At 36.1% G+C, this 14,599-nt stretch overlaps 1 pseudogene; it reads right to left on the bottom strand.

The window, feature by feature from the left end:
• Positions 1-11,216: 11,216 nt before the first annotated feature.
• Positions 11,217-11,824, bottom strand: LOC136154704 (required for meiotic nuclear division protein 1 homolog pseudogene; annotated as a pseudogene).
• Between the last annotated feature and the right edge of the window lie 2,775 nt (positions 11,825-14,599).

The following is a 14,599-nucleotide window of genomic DNA, read 5'->3' as shown; positions in this document are numbered from 1 at the left end:
ACATTTTTGTCCTGGATTATACAAATAGCCTTCTATTTACTGTCTCTTTCTCCTAAGTAATCCTCCTCTTTCTTACCCACTAATAATTATCACATGAATGATAGTATGCATTCAGGATTTATAGACTGGCATATGTAAACGTGATATACTGGTCAACATACAGTAAGTATTAGAAACACCATAGCCAGCTGAAAAATACCTGAACTTTGCATAACTGCAAATTAAATTTTCACCCTTGAGATTCGAAAAAATTAATATTAAAAACGGATATATCCAGTTCCATTCTTCTTTCTCAAGATTACTTTGGCTATTCGAGGTTTTTTGTATTTGCATAAGACAAGTGCTCCGGGCTGGTGCACTGGGAAGACCCAGAGGGATGGGGTGGGGAGGGAGGTGGGAAGGGGGATTGGGATGGGGAATACATGTAAATCCATGGCTGATTCATGTCAATGTATGGCAAAAACAACTACAATATTGTAAAGTAATTAGCCTCCAACTAATAAAAATAAACAGAAAAGCAAACTGATATAAAGTTTAAGAAGTTCTGAGGAAATGGGCATTATCAAGCAGACTACTGGGAGTGTAGTAAAGTAATTTTTGGCACATTAGTATAAAACTTAAAATTCTATTGGAGTATAGTTATTTACAATGTTATGTAAGTTTCAGTAGTACAGTAAATTAAGTCAGTTACACATTATACATATATCCAATCTATTTTAGATTCTTTTCCCATATAGGTCATTACAGAGTATTGAGTTCCTTGTGCTATATAGTAGATCTTATTATTAATCTATTTTATTTAATATATATTTTATATAATATATATTAATAAGATAAAATAAAATATATAATAGGTCCTATTAGTTATCTATTTTATATATAGTAGTTTGTATATGGCAGTCTCAATCTGCTTATTTATCCCTCCCCCACTCCTTTCTTCCCTAGTAACCTCAAGTTTTTTTTCTATGTGTGACTCTATTTCTGTCTGTAAATAATTTCATTAGTACTTTTTTGCTTAGATTCCACATATAAGAGACATCATATGATTTGTCTTTCTCTTTATGGCTTATTTCATTCATTATGACAGTCTCCAGGTCCATCCATGTCACTGCAAATGACAGTATTTTATTCCTTTTTATGGCTGAGTAATATTCCATTGAACATATGTACTACATCTTCTTTATCCATTCCTCTGCAGATATTTAGGTTGCTTCCATGCCTTGACTATTGTGAATAGTGCCACAATGAACATTGGCGTGCATGTTTATTCAAATTATGGTTTTCTCCAGATATATGCCCAGGAATGGAATTGCTGGAACATTCAGTAGTTCTTTTTTTTTTTTTTTTTAATTTTTTATTTTTCAGTGGGTTTTGTCATACATTGATATGAATCAGCCATAGAGCTACACGTATTCCCCATCCCGGTCCCCCATCCCACCTCCCTCTCCACCCGATTCCTCTGGGTCTTCCCAGCCCACCAGGCCTGAGCACTCAACTCATGCATCCCACCTGGGCTGGTGGTCTGTTTCACCACAGATAATATACATGCTGTTCTCTTGAAACATCCCACCATCACCTTCTCCCACAGAGTTCAAAAGTCTGTTCTGTACTTCTGCGTCTCTTCTTCTGCCCTGCATATAGGGCCATCGTTACCATCTTTCTAAATTCCATATATATGTGTTAGTATACTGTAATGTTCTTTATCTTTCTGGCTTACTTCACTCTGTATAATGGGCTCCAGTTTCATCCATCTCATTAGAACTGATTCAAATGAATTCTTTTTAATGGCTGAGTAATATTCCATGGTGTATATGTACCACAGCTTCCTTATCCATTCATCTGCTGATGGGCATCTAGGTTGCTTCCATGTCCTGGCTATTATAAACAGTGCTGCGATGAACATTGGGGTGCACGTGTCTCTTTCAGATCTGGATTCCTCAGTGTGTATGCCCAGAAGTGGTATTGCTGGGTCATATGGCAGTTCTAGTTCCAGTTTTGTAAGAAATCTCCACACTGTTTTCCATAGTGGCTGTACTAGTTTGCATTCCCACCAACAGTGTAAGAGGGTTCCCTTTTCTCCACACCCTCTCCAGCATTTATTGCTTGTAGACTTTTGGATAGCAGCCATCCTGACTGGCGTGTAATGGTACCTCATTGTGGTTTTGATTTGCATTTCTCTGATAATGAGTGATGTTGAGCATCTTTTCATGTGTTTGTTAACCATCTGTATGTCTTCTTTGGAGAAATGTCTGTTTAGTTCTTTGGCCCATTTTTTGATTGGGTCATTTATTTTTCTGGAATTGAGCTTCAGGAGTTGCTTGTATATTTTTGAGATGAATCCTTTGTCTGTTTCCTCATTTGCTATTATTTTCTCCCAGTCTGAGGGCTGTGTTTTCACCTTTCTTATAGTTTCCTTTGTTGTGGAAAAGCTTTTCATTTTCATTAGGTCCCATTTGTTTATTTTTGCTTTTATTTCCAATATTCTGGGAGGTGGGTCATAGAAGATCTTGCTGTGATTTATGTCGGAGAGTGTTTTGCCTATGTTCTCCTCTAGGAGTTTTATAGTTTCTGGTCTTACATTTAGATCTTTAATCCATTTTGAGTTTATTTTTGTGTATGGTGTTAGAAAGTGTTCTAGTTTCATTTTTTACAAGTGGTTGACCAGTTTTCCCAGCACCACTTGTTAAAGAGTTTGTCTTTTTTCCATTGTATATCCTTGCCCACTTTGTCAAAGATAAGGTATCCATAGGTTTGTGGTTATCTCAATAGATGCAGAGAAAGCCTTTGACAAAATTCAACACTCATTTATGATTAAAACTCTCCAGAAAGCAGGAATAGAAGGAACATACCTCAACATAATAAAAGCTATATATGACAAACCCACAGCAAGCATCACCCTCAATGGTGAAAAATTTAAAGCATTTCCTCTGAAATCAGGAACAAGACAAGGATGCCCACTTTCACCACTACTATTCAACATAGTGTTGGAAGTTTTGGCCACAGCAATCAGAGCAGAGAAAGACGTAAAAGGAATCCAGATAGGAAAAGAAGAAGTGAAACTCTCGCTGTTTGCAGATGACATGATCCTCTACATAGAAAACCCTAAAGACTCTTCCAGAAAATTACTAGAGCTAATCAATGAATATAGTAAAGTTGCAGGGTATAAAATTAGCACACAGAAATCCCTTGCATTCCTATATACTAACAATGAAAAAACAGAAAGAGAAATTAAGGAAACAATACCATTCACCATTGCAACAAAAAGAATAAAATACTTAGGAGTATATCTACCTAAAGAAACAAAAGACCTATACATAGAAAACTATAAAACACTGATGAAAGAAATCAAAGAGGACACAAACAGATTGAGAAACATACCATGTTCATGGATTGGAAGAATCAATATTGTCAAAATGGCTATTCTACCCAAAGCAATCTATAGATTCAATGCAATCCCTATCAAGTTACCAACGGTATTTTTCACAGAACTAGAACAAATAATTTCAGTAGTTCTTATATTTACTTTTTTAATTGAAAGTGAAAGTCGATCAGTCATGTCTGACTCTTTTCTACCTCATGGACTATACAGTCCATGGAATTCTCCAGGGCAGAATACTGGAGTGGGTAACCTTTCCATTCTCCAGGGAATCTTCCCAACCCAGTGATCAAACTCAGGTCTCCTGCATTGCAGGCGGATTCTTTACCAGCTGAGCTACAAGGGTATATTTAATTTTTTTTAGGGAACCTCCAAACTGTTCTCATAGTAACTGTGCCAAATTACATTCCCACCAGAACAGCTGGAGGCTTCGCTTTTCACTCTACCTTCTCCAGCATTTCTTATTTCTAGACTTTCTTGATGATGGCCTTTCTGACCAGTGTGAGGTGATACTTTGTAATATTTTTGGTCTGCATTTCTCTACTACTTAGTGGTGTTGAGAATCTTTTCATGTGCTTTTTGGCCAGCTCTATGTCTTCCTTGGCAAAATATCCATTTAGATCTTCCTAACATTTTTGATTATTATTTTTTTAATTGACCTTCATGAGCTTTTTGTATATTTTCAAGATTAATCACTTGTCAGTATCTTCATTTGAAAATATTTTCTCTCATTCTGTGGTTTGTGGATCCAGTATTATTTTTACTATTAGATATCTGCCCTATCTAAAAGGTAGGAAAGCTGCATACTGCATCATTGTTTTAATGAAAATGAATTATAAACATTTTCCTTTTGTAAGGGAATGGATGACTAAATTATGGTGTAATCATTCTAAATTTTAAAGGGAAAAAAATTAGATCTGTTTCTATTAAAGTAGAAGGAACTACATGACATATTGTTCTGTGGTAAAAATGTTGAAGAACAATGGACATGAAATGATATATTCATGTAAGGCATTATAAACCTAAAAAAGGTTTATTTGTTATATGTTTGTAATATTACAAACAAAGTCATGAGAGATTGGAGTGGTTGCCACTGGAGGGGGGATTGTTTGCTTTTTTAAATAAATAAACTGAAAATCCAGCATCTTTTCAAGAGGTTCAAAATGTAATTGCTTATTAGAGCAGAAAAAGGAGTAAAAGGAATCCAGATAGGAAAAGAAGAAGTGAAACTCTCGCTGTTTGCAGATGACATGATCCTCTACATAAAAATCCTAAAGATTCTTCCAGAAAATTACTAGAGCTAATCAATGAATATAGTAAAGTTGCAGGATATAAAATTAACACACGGAAATCCCTTGCATTCCTATATACTAACAATGAAAAAACAGAAAGAGAAATTAAGGAAACAATACCATTCACCATTGCAACAAAAAGAATAAAATACTTAGGAGTATATCTACCTAAAGAAACAAAAGACCTAGATATAGAAAACTATAAAACACTGATGAAAGAAATCAAAGAGGACACAAACAGATGGAGAAACATACTGTGTTCATGGATTGGAAGAATCAATATTGTCAAAATGGCTATTCTACCCAAAGCAATCTATAGATTCAATGCAGTCCATATCAAGCTACCAACGGTATTTTTCACAGAACTAGAACAAATAATTTCACAATTTGTATGGAAATACAAAAAGCCTCAAATAGCCAAAGTAATCTTGAGAAAGAAGAATGGAACTAGAGGAATCAACCTGCTTGACTTCAGGCTCTACTAAAAAGCCACAGTCATCAAGACTGTATGGTACTGGCACAAAGACAGAAATATAGATCAATGGAACAGAATAGAAAGCCCAGAGATAAATCCACGAACCTATGGACACCTTATCTTCGACAAAGGAGGCAAGGATATACAATGGAAAAAAGACAACCTCTTTAACAAGTGGTGCTGGGAAAACTGGTCAACCACTTGTAAAAGAATGAAACTAGAACACTTTCTAACACCATACACAAAAATAAACTCAAAATGGATTAAAGATCTAAATGTAAGACCAGAAACTATAAAACTCCTAGAGGAGAACATAGGCAAAACACTCTCTGACATAAAGTACAGCAAGATCCTCTATGACCCACCTCCCAGAATATTGGAAATAAAAGCAAAAATAATCAAATGGGACCTAATGAAACTTAAAAGCTTTTGCACAACAAAGGAAACTATAAGTAAGGTGAAAACACAGCACTCAGATTGGGAGAAAATAATAGCAAATGAGGAAACAGACAAAGGATTCATCTCAAAAATATACAAGCAACTCCTGAAGCTCAATTCCAGAAAAATAAATGACCCAATCAAAAAACGGGCCAAAGAACTAAACAGACATTTCTCCAAAGAAGACATACAGATGGCTAACAAACACATGAAAAGATGCTCAACATCACTCATTATCAGAGAAATGCAAATCAAAACCACAATGAGGTACCATTACACGCCAGTCAGGATGGCTGCTATCCAAAAGTCTACAAGCAATAAATGCTGGAGAGGGTGTGGAGAAAAGGGAACCCTCTTACACTGTTGGTGGGAATGCAAACTAGTATACCCACTATGGAGAACAGTGTGGAGATTTCTTACAAAACTGGAACTAGAACTGCCATATGACCCAGCAATACCACTTCTGGGCATACACACTGAGGAATCCAGATCTGAAAGAGACACGTGCACCCCAATGTTCATCGCAGCACTGTTTATAATAGCCAGGACATGGAAGCAACCTAGATGCCCATCAGCAGATGAATGGATAAGGAAGCTGTGGTACATATACACCATGGAATATTACTCAGCCGTTGAAAATAATTCATTTGAATCAGTTCTAATGAGATGGATGAAACTGGAGCCCATTATACAGAGTGAAGTAAGCCAGAAAGATAAAGAACATTGCAGCATACTAACACATATATATGGAATTTAGAAAGATGGTAATGATAACCCTATATGCTAAACAGAAAAAGAGACACAGAAGTACAGAACAGACTTTTGAACTCTGTGGGAGAAGGTGAGGGTGGGATATTTTGAGAGAACAGCATGTGTATTACCTATGGTGAAACAGACCACCAGCCCAGGTGGGATGCATGAGTCAAGTGCTCGGGCCTGGTGCACTGGGAGGACCCAGAGGAGTCGGGTGGAGAGGGAGGGGGGAGGGGGGATTGGGATGGGGAATACATGTAACTCCATGGCTGATTCATGTAAATATATGACAAAGCCCACTGCACTGTTGTGAAGTAATTAGCCTCCAACCAAAAAGAAAAAGAAAAAAAAATGTAATTCCTTATGTGATTATAATGCAAGACATTGTAGTGTGGAGGATAAACCCAAACTGATTTTCATTGGATGAGAATGATACTGATTGCTTCTTTTATCTTGTGATACTTGAGAGCCAAAATAGCATAGCTATTAAGAACACAGGGTCTGTACCATAACTGTATGGATTTGAATCCTAGCTCTACTACTTGAAATGTGTATTAACTCTAGCAAGTTTGGTAAATCACTCATTGCTTCAGTTTCCTTGTGACATATGACAATAATATTACCTGCTGAATCAAGTGGTTATGAGGATTATATGAATTAATATGGTTAATGCTTAAAATATTCCCTGTTACAAACTAACCATTCAATAAATGTTAGCTACTGCTATATAATTATAGGATTTACATGGATATCTCATTTTTTTAGACATAGTATTTTAAAAGAAGTATATATGCAATAAATCCAGTTTTATGTATATAATATTTATCAGTTTTTATTTTGGAGATTGGTTTGTGGCAGTTTCTTATTATTTTTCATGTTTTAAAAAGTGAATATAAACAACTTATTCCAATGAAAAACTCAAGCTTATTTCATATAATATATGCTTGATATTGAAGCAAATCAAGATATATCATTTCCATCTCACCATGATAATATATCTAAGGCCAAATCCTAGATTTCAGCAAATTTTACTTCCACATGCCTATGGCTATAACTAAGCTGACCCTCTATATATATATATAATATATATATAATATATATGATGACTATATATATATGTAAAACCATCCAATTCACAGTACTTTTAAAAAAATTATTTTAATTGGAGGCTAGTTACTTTACAATATATTGGTAGTTTTGGACATACATTGACATGAATTAACCACGTGTATACATGTATCCCCCCATCCTGAACCCCCTCCTAACTCTCTCCCCACTCCATCCCTCTGGGTTGTCCCACTGCACTGTCTTTGAGTGCCTTGTTTCATACATTGAACTTGGACTGGTCATCTATTTCACATATGGAAACATACATGTTTTAATGCTATTCTCTCAAATCATTCCACCTTTGCCTTCTCCCACAGAGTCCAAAAGTCTGTTCTTTTTATCTGTGTCTCTTTTGCTGTCTCCCATATAGAGTTATCATTACCATCTTTCTAAATTCCATATATATGCATTAATATACTGTATTGGTGTTTTTCTTTCTGACTTACTTTACTCTGTATAATAGACTCCAGTTTCATCCACCTCATTAGGACTGACTCAAATGTGTTATTTTTAGTAGCTGAGTAATATTTCGTTGTGTACATGTACCACAACTTACCCATTTGACTGCCAAAGGACGTCTAGGTTGCTTCCATGTCCTGGTTATTGTAAACAGTGCTGCAATGAACATTGGGGTACACGTTGTCTCTTTCAGTTATGGTTTCCTCGGTGTGTATGCCCAGTAGTGGGATTGCTGGGTTGTATGGCAGTTCTATTTCCAGTTTTTAAAGGAATATCCACCCTATTCTCCATAGTGGCTGTACTAGTTTGCATTCCCACCAACAGTGTGAGAGGGTTCCCTTTTCTCTGCACCCTCTCCAGCATTTATTGTTTGTAGACTTTTTGAGAGCAGCCATTCTGACTGGCATGAAATAGCAATCCACTGTGGTTTTGATTTGCATTTCTCTGACAATGAGTGATGTTGAGCATCTTTTCATGTGTTTGTTAGCCATCTGTTTGTCTCCTTTGGAGAAATGTCTGTTTCGTTCTTTGGCCCATTTTTTCATTGGGTCATTTATTTTTTTGGTATTGAGCTGCATGAGCTGCTTGTATATTTTTTAGATTAATTCTTTGTCAGTTGCTTTTTTCGCTATTATTTTCTCCCATTCTGAAAGCTGTCTTTTCACCTTGTTTACAGTTTCCTTTGTTGTGCAAAAGATTTTAAGTTTAAACAGGTTCCATTTGTTTCCTTTTGCTTTTATATCCTTTACTCTGGAAGGTGGCTATTGGATGATCCTGCTGTGATTTATGTCAGAGAGTGTTCTGCCTATGTTTTCCTCTAGAAGTTTTATAGTTTCTGACTTTACATTTAGATCTTTAATCCTTTTTGAGTTTATTTTTGTGTATGGCATTAGAAAATATTCTAGTTTCATTCTTTTACAGGTGGTTCACTAGTTCTCCCAGCACCACTTGTTAAAGAGATTGTCCTTTCTCCATTGTATATTCTTGCCTCCTTTGTCAAAGATAGGGTGTCTATAGGTGCATGGATTTAACTCTGGGCTTTCTATTTTGTTCCATTGTTCTATATATCTGTCTTTGTGCCAGTACCATACTGTCTTGGTGACTGTAGGTTTGTAATATAGTCTGAAGTCAGGCAGGTCGATTCCTCCAGTTTTATTCTTCTGTCTCAAGATTGCTTTGGCTAATCGAGGTTTTTCTGTGTTCCCATACAAATTGTGAAATTATTTGTTCTAGTTCTCTCAAAAATACCATTGGCAACTTGATAGGGATTGCATTGAATCTAAGATTGCTTTCGGTAGTATACTCATTTTCACTATATTGATACTTCCAATCCATGAACATGGTGTATTTCTCCATCTATTTGTGTCATCTTTGATATCTTTCATGAGTGTTTTTATAGTTTTCTATATATGTAGGTTTTTTGTTCCTTTAGGTAAATTTATTCCTAAGTCATATATTTTATTTTTTTCATCACAATGGTGAATGGGATTGTTTCCTTAATTTCTCTTTCTGTTTTCTCATTGTTAGTGTATAGGAACAAAAGGGATTTCTGTGTATCAATTTTATATCTTCCAACTTTACTATATTCATTGATTAGCTCTAGTAACTTTCTGGTGGTGTCTGTAGGGTTTTCCATGTAGAGGATCATGTAATCTGTAACAGTGAGAGTTTTACATCTTCATTTCAAATCTGGATTCCTTTTATTCCTTTTTCTTTTCTGATTGTTGTGGCTAAAACTTCCAAAAGTATGTTGAATAGTAATGGTGAGAGTGGAAACCTTATCTTGTTCCTGACTTTAGGGGAAATGCTTTCAATTTTTTGCCTTTGAGGATAATGTTTGCTCTGGGTTTATCATATGTGGCTTTTATTATGTTGAGTTATGTTCCTTCTATGTCTTCTTTCTGAAGAGTTTTGCTCATAAATGGATGTTGAATTTTGTCAGAGGCTTTCTCTGTGTCTGTTGAGCTAATCATGTGGTTTTTATCTTTCAATTTGTTAATGTGGTGTCTCACATTGATTGATTTGCGAATATTGAAGAATTTTTGCATCCCTTGGATAAAGCCCACTTGGTCATGATGTACGATCTTTTTAATATGTTGTTGGATTCTGTTTGCTAGAATTTTGTTAAGAATTTCTGCATCTCTGTTCATCAGTGATATTGGCCTGAAGTTTTCCTTTTTTGTGGCATCTTTGTCTAATCCAGGGTACTTTTGAGAGCAGAATAGGGCACTTTGTTATTACACCCATAAAATAGATCTTAATAGGTACTGTCTGGTTGATTAGGTTACGTGATCATGCTAGCTCTGACTGAATCTCCCTTGACATACATGCACTCACCCACTGTAGCCCAGTATACCTATGCTTACCTCAGATTTATATGGTCAGTAAAGACAGCCTGGCTCAGGCTACCATTATTCTTCTGCATTAATACTGCATAATACTGCCTTAATCCAGTAGTTTTCTAAAAGACCTCCCTTCTCTGTCCTTAATTCCATTCAGTCATCATGACTACCACAGTGATCGTTTTAAAATATAAGTTAAATCGTGTCTCTTTTCTGTTCAGTCCCTCCAGTGACTGGCTCTGTCACTGAGAGTAATATCAGAGTCCTTCCAAATACTTTTATAAGACCCTTCCTCTGGTTGTCCCCTGCCTCCAAATAGAGATCCTGTTGATTCTCTAAAGTTCTCTCTTACTATCCTGCTGTCCTTTATTTGCCTCCATCAATACTGCCTCTCTTCTGTTCTTCAAACATACCAGACATGCCTAGACCTCAGGGCCTTTGCACTTTCTGTTCCCTCTTCTTGTTGTGTTTTTTCTGCTGATATCTATGGGTTTTACTCCCTCACATTTTTTTTTTTACTCCCTCACATTTTTAACTTTTTTTCTTTTCTTCTTCTCAAAGTTTCCTTCCCCATGAAGCCTATCCAATCACTTTACATACAATCACAAATCACTTGCACTTCTGGTACCCCCCCCATCCCTTTCCCATATTTTATTTATTTTCTCTTGTAATTCACTAAGCTTCTATGTAAGCTTTTATAAAGTTAATAATTGTTTCTTGTATCTACTACTGTGTCCGTTGTACCTAGAGCAGTGCTGGTCACATAGTTGATGGTTAATACATATTTTTTTTCCCCCCACTGGGTTCTTCATAGTTTTTAATTCAAGCAGCAATACTAGAAACTGAAAAAGATCATTGTAACAATCCCTTGATTTAAGAAAAGATACCTGTTAAAAGATATCTCAGCAGATGAACACTTAATGTTTGATTGTAGAACTCGAGTATCTCTTGCAACAATACTTTTCCTTTGGTCATCACTTAATCAGAAAAAATACTCGTCCCAGTTCAAACAGTACCTTGACTCTACGAGTAATGCTGAGGAACTGACAAGTTTTATCATGAAGTTCTTCCAGATTTTCTCTGTCCCAGTAGAAATCAGGGGTGATCAAGAAGTCTGAACTCAAGTTTATACGGTGTCTTAGGGCAAAGAGTTCAGCCATTTTCTGCATAACTTCTTCATGAGATAGTTTCACTTTCTTCCCAGCTTTTAAAGCCTCTGGAATCGACTGAATAGATTCAACAAATTTAACCAGTGATGCTTCCCAGATAGCAAGTTTCACTGAGAGGCAAAGGGCATTTGAGAAAGCAAATTTCTCCAGAATGGCGTCATCTAATCCAGCTCTGAATTTAACCAGATTTCCCCTCTGTGAAGTTTTGACTGCCCCTCTGTTTTTGTGTAGTTAAGCTCTTCATTTTCCCTGTGAACCAATGCAATTTCATAGGGCTGAATTTCACGTTTTTCTAGAACTTGCATCACATGCTTCATAGTTTGGTCTTTCACATTCCATAACACAGCAGCTCCTTCCCTGAAGAAGAATATTGTTCCAAGATCACCTTCTTTTGCAGAATTTTCCACATCCATCACCAGAATGTTTGCTGCATTTGGACCCTGGTTCAAGGAGATGTACCTCAAGGCAAGCTAGTCACTTCGACGGATCCATGGGATGTTAGATCTTGAGACAGGTTACAAGATGTTACTCATATGCCGTTGCAAATGCAGTGCCTTGCATCAGGTCCTCTCGGCCGGACAGAAGAGGGATGCGCGGAGCGCGTAAGCTTCCACGACCGAGCAGCAGTCGCAGCCCAGCGCGCTCCCCGCAGGCGGTACCAATCCCGACCGACGCCCTAGCCCATATTTCTTGATTGATAATGAAGACTTCCAAATTCCCCTGCTTCCTTAATTTTGTCAAGCACAGACTCGTGCTGCTTCACAGAAATTCAGCCATGTTTTTTGTGGGGGCATGTCCAGTGCCATAACCTCTAAGAGCATATTGCCTGTCCATTCTGGAAAAAAGGTAACAATCTGGTAATGACCACAGCCGTATGCCATACCTGTGTGCCAATTTGTAAAGGAAATGGCAAGATTTGAAAGCATTTACCCACATATGGTTTTAAATAGGTCAAGTAGGGAAATGGAGTCTGTTATCTGTACTGGTGCTGCTTTCACAGCCACTCATTCCTCAGAGGAGTAATAACGAATGACAACAAGAGAAGAAAGATCTTTAGAGTCATTTTTTGTATGATGCTTTGCCAAGAGCAACATTTATCAGGGCGTTGCATGTCCCACATGGAAGTGGGTGATCTTGGTAATGTGTGAATTTGTTACCATCACCAAATTAACTCTGCTCAATTCTGTTGTCTTTGCAATTTCACATCCTTGACTACAAATTCATAAAACTGTTCTTCTTTTGAGTATAAATTCTTTACTGCTGCAAAAATATAATTTTTCATTTTTATCAAGTACCTGATTTGTTTTTACTTGCTAGTTACTAATTATATATGAAATATAAATGAATTGCAGGCCATATATTCTGTGTTAACTACTTCAAGGAAAACTTATAGTAGGTCCGATCAACATTGCAGCTGCAAGAAGTCTGGCATTCAACTTTCCTGACATACCTTACTTCTCAAGCTTAGCATCTGGGAATATACGATTAACAGTGGCTTACATATACATCCACAAGATATGGCAAAAGAATATATCATGTGGAAACTGTCTTCTGAGACATTTTAATGCTATGAAAATTATTTTAGAGTTACTTATTCTAGTGCCACTGACTTTTTTTTTTATTGAGAGACTAAACTTCATGGATTCAAGGATCTTGTTCATCATTTTATACCTAGGTGTATCCATTTCCTGAGGCTATCGTAACAAATTGCCATAAACTTGGTGGTATCTTAAAACAGCAGAAATGTATTCTTTTCACAATTGTGGAGGCCAGAAATCTGAAATCAAAGTGTGTATAGGACTGTGCTCTCTCTGGAGACTCTGGGAGAGATTCCTTCCTATTTCTGATAGTTGGCTGGCATTCTTTGGTGTTCTTTGGTTTGTGGTCACTAAAATCCAGTCTCTGCTTCCCTCTTCACATTGCCTTTAACTTTCTCTCTCTCTCTCTCTCTCTCAAAACTTCCTCTGATTCTCTCTTGAAAGCATATGTACCATCACATACAAACATACCAGATAATCTAGCTTAAAGCACCTCCTCTCAAAACACTTACTTTATGTCTTTTGCTATGTAAGGTGATAGTCTATATGTTGCATGGAAGATAATATTTGCAGGTTTTGAAGATTAGGAAATAAATATATCTTTGGGGGATGATTTATTTAGCCTACCACACTAAGACTGCCTGACAAATATAGTTGATAAGTTTAGTGACTTATATGACTTGCGCAAGTCTCTATCTTTCATTTGATCTCTGATTTTCCCATATTTAGTCTGAGAGGGTTGGATCATTTGACCATTTTGAATTGACGTGAGATGGAACAACAGCAGAACATTTAATGAAGAAATATCTCATGAAATACAGATTAATCCAGGTGTAGGGTTGAGTTTGATGTTGTTCATCCCGTACTTTAGTCATTCAGTAAGAGAGAGAAAGAGATGTGTCCATGTCTCTCTGTTTCTGAGTTGGTTTATTATAACATATCAGTCGTTAAAGGCAATGTAATAAGATTTGATAGACCTCATTTGCTAATTGTTTAGAAAACACAGAGATGTTCTTACTGCAAATGCATATGTGAAAGTGGGAGAAATCTCTGTAACCATATGATACTCACAGTATGTTTGGTATAGTCCAGAGCCTCAAAACTTTTAAACCATAAAGAACCCTATTTGAATTATTTTCCCAAATATTATGAGACCTAACACTTTGGGGAAGTATAGTGCCATACCAAAAAACCCATCTTTTTGATAACTAAAATTTTAGTCAATTGCAAATAGCTCACAGTGGCTATGATTTCAGAACATTGGAATTGTTAATATTTTAAAAGAAAACTTTTATATCACCATTTCAAACACATTTATGAAATCTAAATGCCTTAGAAATTTGATACCTACTGTTATTTATTTAAAAATATGCAAACTTTTCCTTCAAAATGTCTGAATGTGTAGGAAATTTCAATTTGAACTCATATTTCCATTTAACTACTCCCAAGAGATTTTTATTCAAATTTAATATATATTTGCATGAAAATTTCATATTGGTTTTCAAAATTGCTGCTGGAGCAACTGTACATAAGTGTGTAGCTTACTAAACATTTAATATTTTTTGTATTTATTTATTTCTTAAAATTATTTTTTAATTGGAGAAAAATTGCTTCACAGTGTGCTTTCTGCCATCAAAATATTTAATGCAG

Source organism: Muntiacus reevesi, chromosome X (genome assembly GCF_963930625.1).
Source record: "Muntiacus reevesi chromosome X, mMunRee1.1, whole genome shotgun sequence".
Lineage (NCBI taxonomy): Eukaryota > Metazoa > Chordata > Mammalia > Artiodactyla > Cervidae > Muntiacus > Muntiacus reevesi.
Note: the sequence above shows the minus strand (reverse complement) of the source record. Positions and strands in the feature narration are given on the sequence as shown.